This window comes from Hordeum vulgare, chromosome 6H, assembly GCF_904849725.1.
Source record: "Hordeum vulgare subsp. vulgare chromosome 6H, MorexV3_pseudomolecules_assembly, whole genome shotgun sequence".
NCBI classification, from domain to species: Eukaryota; Viridiplantae; Streptophyta; class Magnoliopsida; order Poales; family Poaceae; genus Hordeum; species Hordeum vulgare.
The window spans coordinates 198,456,036-198,464,623 of record NC_058523.1 but is presented as its reverse complement, the minus strand read 5'-3'; positions in this window follow the sequence as shown (position 1 = coordinate 198,464,623).

Here is an 8,588-nt window from a genome sequence, read left to right as displayed (position 1 = left end):
TTGGTTCCTTTGCTAAAGCAATGGAACCAGTGTTTTCATAGAACAGAGTTATTGGATTTAGTGCACAAGGCACAACTCCAAGATCCGTCATGAACTACTTCATCCAGACACCCTCCTTAGCTGCCTCCGAGGCAGCCATGTACTCTACTTCACATGTAGAATCTGCTATGACGCTTTGCTTGGAACTGCACCAGCTTACTGCACCCCCATTAAGAATAAATATGTATACGGTTTGAGACTTAGAGTCATCCGGATCAGTGTCAAAGCTTGCGTCGACGAGCCCTTCATCACCTCCATAAACAAGAAACATTTCCTTAGTCCTTTTCAGGTACTTCAGAATATTATTTACGCCGTCCAGTGATCCAATCCTAGATTACTTTGAAACCTGCCTGCCATACTTATGGCCAGGCTGATGTCTGGTCTAGTGCACAACATTGCTACATGATAGACCCTATGGCTGAAGCAGAGGGGACGGTACTCATCTTTTCTCTATCTTCCGCAGTTACTGGCCATGAGTCTTACTCAATTTTATACCTTGTAATACTAGCAAGAACCCCTTCTTGGACTATTCCATTTTGAACTTCTTCAAAACTTTATCAAGGTATGTGCTTTGTAAAAGTCCTATCACGCGTCTCGATCCAACCCTATAGATCTGAATGCCTAGAATGTAAGCAGCTTCTCATAGGTCCTTCATACAAAAACACTTGCTTAAGTAATCTTTTACGCTCTCTAACAACTCCACATTGTTTCGAATCAGCAATATGTCATCCACATATAATATTAGAAACGCCAGAGATCTCCCACTCACTTTCTTGTATATGCAAGATTCTCCAACAACTTGTATAAACCCAAACGCTTTGATCACTTCATCAAAACGCTTATTCCAACTCCGAGATGCTTGCACCAGTCCATAAATGGATCGTTGGAGCTTGCACACTTTGTTAGCATTCTTTGGATCGACAAAACCTTCGGGTTGCATCATATACAACTCTTCCTTAAGAAAACCATTAAGGAACGCCGTTTTGACATCCATCTGGCAGATTTCATAATCGAAAAATGCAGCTATTGCTAGCATGATTTAGACGGACTTAAGCATCGCTACCGGTGAGAATGTCTCAACGTAGCAACTCCTTGACCTTGTTAAAAATCCTTTGCCACAAGTCGAGCTTTATAAACAGTCACATTACCGTCTGGATCTGTCTTCTTCTTAAAGATCCATTTGTTCTGAATACCCTTGCGGCCTTCAGGTAATACTTCAAAAGTCCACACTTTGTTTTCATACATAGATCCCATCTCGGACTTCATGGCCTCTAGCCATTTGTTGGATTCCGGGCCCACCATTTCTTCTTCATAATTTGCAGGTTCATTGTTGTCTAACAACATAATTGATAAGACATGATTACCGTACCACTGAGTAGCAGTATGTGATCTTGTCGACCTGCGAGGTCCGATACGAATTTGATCCGAAGTTTCATGATCATCATCATTAACTTCCTCCTCAACCGGCGTCGCTTCGACAGAGGTTTCCCCTTGCCCTGCGCCACCATCTAGAGGGATTCGAGGTTCGACAACCTCATCAAGTTCTATCTTCCTCCCACTCAATTCTTTCGAGAGAAACTCCTTCTCAAGGAAAGCTTCGTTCTTAGCAACAAACACTTTGCCCTCGGATTTGAGATAGAAGGTGTACCCAACTGTCTCCTTTGGGTAACCTATGAAGACGCACTTTTTCGCTCTGGTTCCAGCTTTTCAGGCTGAAGCTTTTTGACATAAGCATCACATCCCCAAACTTTAAGAAACGACAACTTCGGCCTCTTGCCATACCACAATTCGTATGGTGTCGTCTCAACGGATTTTGATGGTGCCCTATTTAAAGTGAATGCAGTTGTCTCTAATGCATAACCCCAAAACGATAACGGAAAATCGGTAAGAGACATCATAGATCGCACCATTTCAAACAAAGTACGATTACGATGTTCGGACACACCATTACGCTGTGGTTTTCCAGGCGGTGTCAACTGTGAAACTATTCCACATTTTCTTAAGTGAGCACCAAACTCGAAACTCAGATACTCACCCCCGCGATCAGAATGTAGGAACTTGATCTTCTTGTTACGATGATTTTCGACTTCACTCTGAAATTGCTTGAACTTCTCAAACGTTTCAGACTTGTGCTTGATCAAGTAGATATATCCATACCTACTCAAATCGTCAGTGAAGGTGAGAAAATAACGATATCCGCGCGCCTCCACACTCATCGGACCGCATACATCAGTATGTATGATCTCCAACAAGTCACTTGCACGCTCCATTGTCCCGGAGAATGGAGTCTTAGTCATCTTGCCCATGAGGCATGGTTCGCATGTGTCAAGTGAATCAAAATCAAGTGACTCCATAAGCCCATCGGAATGGAGTTTCTTCATGCACTTTACACCAATATGACGTAAGCGGCATGCCACAAAAACATGGCTTATCATTGTTAACTCTACATCTTTTGATCTCAATGTTATGTATATGTGTATCATCACAATCAAGATCCAATATGAACAATCCTCTCACATTGGGTGCATGACCATAAAAGATATTACTCATAGAAATAGAACAACCATTATTCTCTGACTTAAATGAGTAACCGTCTCGCAATAAACAAGATTCAGATATAATATTCATGCTTAACACATGCACTAAATAAAAATTATTTAAGTTCATGACTAATCCTGATGGTAACTGAAGTGAGACTGTGCCGACGGCGATTGCATCAACCTTGGAACCATTTCCCACGCGCATCGTCACTTCATCCTTCGCCAACCTTCATTATTCCGCAATTCCTTCTTCGATTTGCAAATATGAGCAACAGAACCGGTATCAAATACCCAGGCACAACTACGAGATTGGTTAAGTACACATCAATAACATGTATATCAAATATACCTGATTTTTCTTTGGCCGCCTTCTTATCAGCCAATTACGTGGGGCAGTTGCGCTTCCAGTGACCCATTCCCTTGCAATAATAACACTCTGTTTCCGGCTTAGGTACAGCCTTGGGTTTCTTCGTCGGATTGTCAATAAGCTTGCCTCTCTTCTTGTAGTTACCCTTCTTGCCTTTGTGGTTTCTTTTGAAACCAGTGGTCTTATGGACCATCAACACTTGATGCTCTTTCCGGAGTTCTGACTCTGTGACTTTCAGCATCGCAAATAACTCACCGGGTGACTTGTTCATCCCTTGGATGTTACAGTTCAACACAAAGCTCTTATAGCTAGGTGGCAGTGATTGAAGAATTCTGTCAATGATAGCCTCTTGCGGGAGTTCAATCCCCAGCTCAGCTAGACGCCTTGAGTACCCAGACATTTTGAGCACATGATCACTGACAGACGATTTCTCCTCCATCTTGCAAGCATTTAATTTATCGGATGTCTCATACCTCTCGATCCGAGCGTTCTTCTGAAAGATGAACTTCAACTCCTAGAACATCGCATATGCTCCATGACGCTCAAACCGACATTGAAGTCCTGGTTCTAGGCCATACAAGACTGCACATTGAACTACTGAGTAGTCCTCCTTACGCGATTGACAAGAGTTCAAAACATCTTGGTCAGACGTAGCGGGTGGTTCATCTCCTAGCACAGCATCAAGGACATAATTCTTTTTCCCACCTTGTAGGATGATCCTTAGATTACGTGCCCAGTCTACAAAGTTGCTTCCATCATCTTTCAACTTAGCTTTATCTAGGAACGTATTGAAATTCAGGGTTGCTACTACGTGAGCCATTGATCTACAACATAAAATATTGCAAAGTGGACTTAGATTATGTTGAAGATAATTAGAGTTTAACTAATCAAATTACTTAATAAACTCCCACTCTAAAAGTACATCCCTCTAGTCATTTGAGTGGTACATGATCCAAATCCACTAACTCAAGTCCAATCATCACGTGAGTTGAGTATAGCTTCAGTGGTAAGCATCTCTATGCTAATCATATCAAATATACGATTCATGCTCGACCTTTTGGTCTCTTGTGTTCCGAGGCCATGTCTGCACATGCTACTTTCATAGTTTGGGTCTAGTTCATCATATGTTTCTCCTAATGATGTGATCTAGTTATGAAGTGACAACACTTGCATATGGTTAGAAAACCTTAACCATCCTTGATCAACTGGCTAGCCAACTAGAGGCTTGCTAGGGACATTGTTTGATCTATATATCCACACATGTATCTATGCTTTCATTCTATACAATTATAGCATGGATAATAAACGATTATATTGAAACAGGAAATATGATAATAACTATTTTATCATTGCCTCTAGGGCATATTTCCAACAAGTGGGTCATCAAGAACATTTTCTAACCTAGACAAGTTATCAGCTATGGGGTTCTCAGCTCCTTTCCTATCAATGATATGCAAATCAAATTCGTGTAACAAAATAACCCGCCTAATAAGTTAGCATCTTTGTTTTCCATAAGATATCTAACAGCAACATGATCAGTGTGAAAAATAACTTTAGAATCAACAATGTAAGGTCTGAATTTATCACAAGCAAATACAACTGCTAAGAATTATTTTGAAGTGGTAGCATAATTTCTCTGGGCACTGTCAAGAGTTTTACTAGCATAATGGATAACATTTAATTTTGTGTCAACTCTTTGTCCTAGAACATCACGAACAGCATAATCACTAGCATTACACATAATTTCAAAAGGCAAGTTCCAAACAGATTGTTGAACAATAGGTGTAGAAGTTAAGGATTTCTAAAGTTTTTCAAAGGCTTCTACACAATCATCATCAAGAATGAAAGGAACATCCTTCTGTAATAAATTGGTAAGAGGTCTAGAAGTTTTAGAGAAGTCTTTAATAAACCTGCTAAAGAAACCAGCATGACCAAGGAAACTACACACACCTTTAATATCTTTAGGACATGGCATCTTCTCAATCTCATCAACTTTAGCCTTATCCACCTACCTCGTTCGAAAATTTTATGACCTAAGACAATACCTTCATTTACCATAAAGTGGCACTTCTCCCAATTCAAGACAAGGTTAGTTTGCTCACATCTTTGCAAAACTCGATCAAGATTGCTTAAGAAGTCATCAAAAGAATTTCCATAAACGAAAAATCATCCATGAAAACCTAAACAATCTTTTCACAAAAATTAGAGAATATGGAAGTCGTGCATCTTTGAAAGGTAGCATGTGCATTGCATAATCCAAAAGGCATACGTCCATAAGCATAGGTTCCAAAAGGACAAGTAAAGGTGGTTTTCTTTTGATCAGATTGTGACACATGTATTGGAGAGAAACCATATTAACCATCTAGAAATCAAAAATGTGTGTGCTTCGATAATCTTTCTAGCATTTGGTTTGTCAAAGGTAAAGGATAATGATATTTTCTAGTAGCTTTGTTTAATTTTGAAAAATCAACTACCATTATATACCAGCCACAATCCTTTGTGGAATGAGTTCATTTTTATCATTAGGAACAACACTAAGACCTCCTTACTTAGGAACACAATGAACGGTACTTACTCATATACTATCAGCTATTAGATAAATTATACGTGCTTCCAGAAGCTTCCATATTTCATTTCTTACCACTTCTTTCATTTTGGGATTTAGTCTTCGTTGGTGATCAACAAGGGGTTTAGCATCTGATTCCATATTAATATTGTGCTCACAGAGATTGGGACTAATGTCCTTGAGATAATCAAGAGTATACCCAGTAGCAGCTTGGTGCTTCCTTCCACTTTTTAACAATCTTTCTTCTTCATGCTCTGTAAGGTTAGCACTGTTAATAACAAGATATATCTTCTTTTCATCAAGATAAGCATATTTCAAAGTGTCCCGTAATTGCTTTAATTCAAACACAGGATCACCCTTGGGTGGAGGTGGAGTTCCTAGAGTTTCAATAGGGAAGTTGTGTTTAAGGATAGGCTGTTATTCAAAGAACATTTTATCTATTTCATTTCTTTCACGCATATGCATATCATTTTCATGGTATAGCAAATATTGTTCTAATGGGTCAGTAGGAGGCATGGCAATAGAAGCAAGACCGGTTACTTCACCTTTACTAGGCAATTCTTTAATAGGGGGTTGCTTAGTGAACTTGGAGATATTAAACTCATGAGACATACCAACAAAATTAACACTGACAATTTCCTTTTGGGAATCTATTTGACCATTGACAATGTTCAAGAAGGGTCTACCAAATATTATGGGGCCATATGCATTTCTGTCCCTAACTCGAACCACCTACTCGTATTTGCCCCTAATTTTCAACTATGCTCAAATTTGCCCCTCTGTCGTCAAGTCCCCTTATAGAAATGCCCTTCTGTGCAATTACCGTCCGGTCAACGGGCTTTGACCTTCTCGGTGAATAGTAACTCAATGAACAGTAAATTCAAACAAATAACAAAAAAATCTAAATTTTTGTGGGATCGAATATACTCAAGTGCGCAAGGTACATGCAAATTATCATGCTATTTGAACATTCCAGGAGCTCGTACCAAAGGAAAACAAATTAAAATTGTACGCCTATGAACAGTAAAGTTGAAAAAATAGCAAGAAAATTCAAAACCATTTGAATTTTTTTGGCGTCCAACATGCTTGGGTGTGCAAGGTGCGTGCAAATTTTTGTAATCAAATGGCATGCGAGGAGCTCTAGCAAAACCACAAATAGTGCACTTTTTCAAAGTTTTTTCTTAATCAAATTTTATTTTTTCTCCACGAGCTCCTACAATGTCCAAACATAAAAAAACTTTCCACGCACCTTGTGCACCCAAGCATCTTGGATGCCAAAAAAATTCATGTTCTTTTGCTATTTTTTGAATTTACTGTTCATAGGCGAACAGTTTTAATTTATTTCCTTTGGTCTGAGCTCCTGGAATGTTCAAAGAGCACAAAAATTTGCACGCACCTTGTACACCCATGTATCTTCGATCCCACAAAATTTTAATTTTTTTAATTTGTGTGCTTTTTTTCGATTTTACTGTTCATCATGTTACTATTCACCAGACGGTCAAAGCCCGTTGACCGGACGGTAACACCACACAAGGGCATTTCTATAAGGGGACTTGATGTTAGAGGGGCAAATTTGAGCATAGCTAATAATTAGGGGCAAATCTGAGAGTGGTCACAAATTACGGGCACAAATGTAAATGTTCCAATATTATGGGACAAAAATCATCTTGTGGTCAGCGAGTATTAGAAAATCATTAGGGTATTTTACTTTTCCACACAAGACATCAACATCTCGAACAATCCCAAGTGGTGTGATGGTGTCTTTATTAGCAAGTTGAAGGGTAACATATACGTCTTCTATTTCAGCGGGTGCTATCTCATGCATAATTTCTTGATATAAGGTAAAACGAATAGCACTAACACTAGCAACCATATCACATAAACAATGATAACGATGATCTCCTGTTTTGACTAAGACGACAAGCAAGCTAACAACGGGTCTATTTTTATATTCAGTATCAGGTTTGGTAATTCTAGTAGCTTCATCACAAAAATAAATAACATGCCCATCAATATTATCGACCAAGAGATATTTAACCATAGAAAGACTAGGGACTACCTTGATTTGCTCAGAGGATTTGGTTGTTCTAACATAACTTAAGTTAACCATGGTTTAAGCTTTAGCACGTTCCTTTATCCTAAAAGGGAAAGGTCGTTTCTCAATATAAGAAGTAGGCACAACTGGGTCAACATTGTAAATGATAGTTTCATCCTCAACCTTGATTGGTTCTTCAACTTTATATTTAATAAGTGGATGATATTTAAACCATTTATCTTTAGGGAGATCAACATGAGTAGCAAAGGTTTCACAAAATGAGCCTATTACTTCACAGTAAATTCCATATTTTGTGCTAAAATCATTGAAGGCATCGGAATTCATAAGAGATTTAACACAATAAACTCAAGTTTTATACCTAACTCTTTAACTTCGTCGAGTTCCCAATCTTCTGAGTTGCGTTTCATTCTTTCCAAAAGATCCCACCTGAATTGAATAGTCTTCTTAATAAAAGAACCAGAACAAGTATAGAGCATGGTTTGATCATTACGAGAAAGCCGACCATAAAATTTTTGAATAATAATTTATATTGGGAGATCATGATTGGGGCATGAAAATAATGTGGACTTGAGCCTCCCCCAAGCTAGAGCGATACATTCCCCTTCACGAGGACAAAAATTATAGATAAATTCCGATCACGATGAACAAGATGCATAGGATAATTTTTTGGGTGCAACTCCAATTGCAATCGATTCTAGTTCCAAGATCTTGTATCATCACATAGCCTATACCATGTCAATGCTTTCCACCCCAAAGATAAAGGGAAAACTTTCTTCATGACTTCATCTCCAAATAAACCTGCAAGCTTAAATAATCCACAAACTTCATCCACATAGATTAGGTGCATATAGGGATGTTTTGTTCCATCTCCTGCATACGGATTAGCTAGCAGTTTATCTATCATACATGAAGGAGTATCAAAACAAATATTTTTAGTAGGTTCAGAAGGTTGAGGGACAACTCTTGGTGTTCCCGGTCGAGGTGAAGATACCCTGAACAAACGCCTCAAAGTATTACTTT